This window comes from Fukomys damarensis, unplaced genomic scaffold, assembly GCF_012274545.1.
Source record: "Fukomys damarensis isolate Sample0158 unplaced genomic scaffold, DMR_v1.0_HiC HiC_scaffold_19, whole genome shotgun sequence".
Lineage (NCBI taxonomy): Eukaryota > Metazoa > Chordata > Mammalia > Rodentia > Bathyergidae > Fukomys > Fukomys damarensis.
Genome location: NW_022900931.1, coordinates 35,429,383 through 35,430,718, shown reverse-complemented (window position 1 = coordinate 35,430,718; position 1,336 = coordinate 35,429,383).

Sequence of the window (1,336 nt, the reverse complement as noted above, 5' to 3'; positions counted from 1 at the left end):
AAAACAGCTAACTCAGCCAGAGCGGGAAGGCCTGTAACACTTGTTTTTGTTTGGCTGCACAGGGCCCCGAGCCATGGGAAATTGCAGAGTGGCCGGAGCTGCTGCGAGTGAACTTTCTCTCCCCCTGTGACTTGTGCTGCAGCTGGGAGCTGTGACTGTCCCTCTGGATTCGGTCACACAGCTCTGGTCTCTCAGATGACCAGAGGTGGTCCCTCCAGGGACCTCTCACCGGGTTGTGATGTAGCCCGCCGTCCAATGCACATTGCACACCCCTGTCCTCGGGAGGGGTTCATTCTCCTCCCTGCACTGCAGTGACCTAAGGAAAGACCAGGAAGCCCAACACAACATCAACCGCTCAAGCAATCGATCGATCGATCAGTGTGTGCGGAACAACCATCCAGAGTGCAGTGCTTGCCCTCTAATAGCTTCCCCGGAGACGGAAGTGAGTAAGCAGGAAGGGGGGTCTACAGCAGCAAAACCGACAGCAAGCAGTATTTGCTGCCTTAGCACCCACAGCTTCGTGGAGAAAGAGCTCGGGCTGAGGGCGTGCAGCTGTGTGGTCAAGCATGTGCTTAGCACACACTTGGCCCTGGGCTCCGTCCCAGTCACGAGCAAGCTGTGGAGGATGCAGGAAAGAAACAGTGCAGCCAGGACGACGTTCAGAGCTCCAGAGCCATGCCAGGCAGAGCAGGCATGCAGTGCAGTCCTGGCCAGAAGGGACTGAAGCTGGGCCCAGGCTGCAGAGCACTCGAGCCACATGGGGTCTGGGTGCGAATCCTGCAGAAGAGGAGTCACACACAGCAGCACCTAGGAAAGGGGTGGTTGTAAAGAATATTCTGATGCCTTGCCTTCTTTGGATTCCCTCCAACCCCAACTGAGACCAGGGCTGATGCTTCAGTACCTGCTCAGGCGGGAGTCACAGGCACAGGGCTTCCCCCACTGTCCCTAACCGGCCTTGAAAACGAAGCCTGGCTTCTCCTAGCACCTCCTCCTGGCCCATGCCACCTCTGGGGGTGTCTGGCTCACAGGGTGGTTTGGAAGCCTGAAAAGGATGACTCATTCCTCCTGCCCACTGCAAATGATCATCCCACGGTCTCGTCGTGCGCTGTCCAGGGTGGCCCCGCTGGGTCCAGCTTACTCTAGTGTAATAGAGAAATGTGTGGGACAACAGTGCCCACCTCTGAAAAATTCAATTTTGTTTATCACTCTGAGCAAATGATCAAGCAGTTCACATGGTAACCACTGTCCTGAGCACCTCTCAGGCCACTACAATTTCAGAAAGTCATCTACTAAGAATGACATCTACTTGTAGATATTGCTGTTTCTCTTTTCTTCC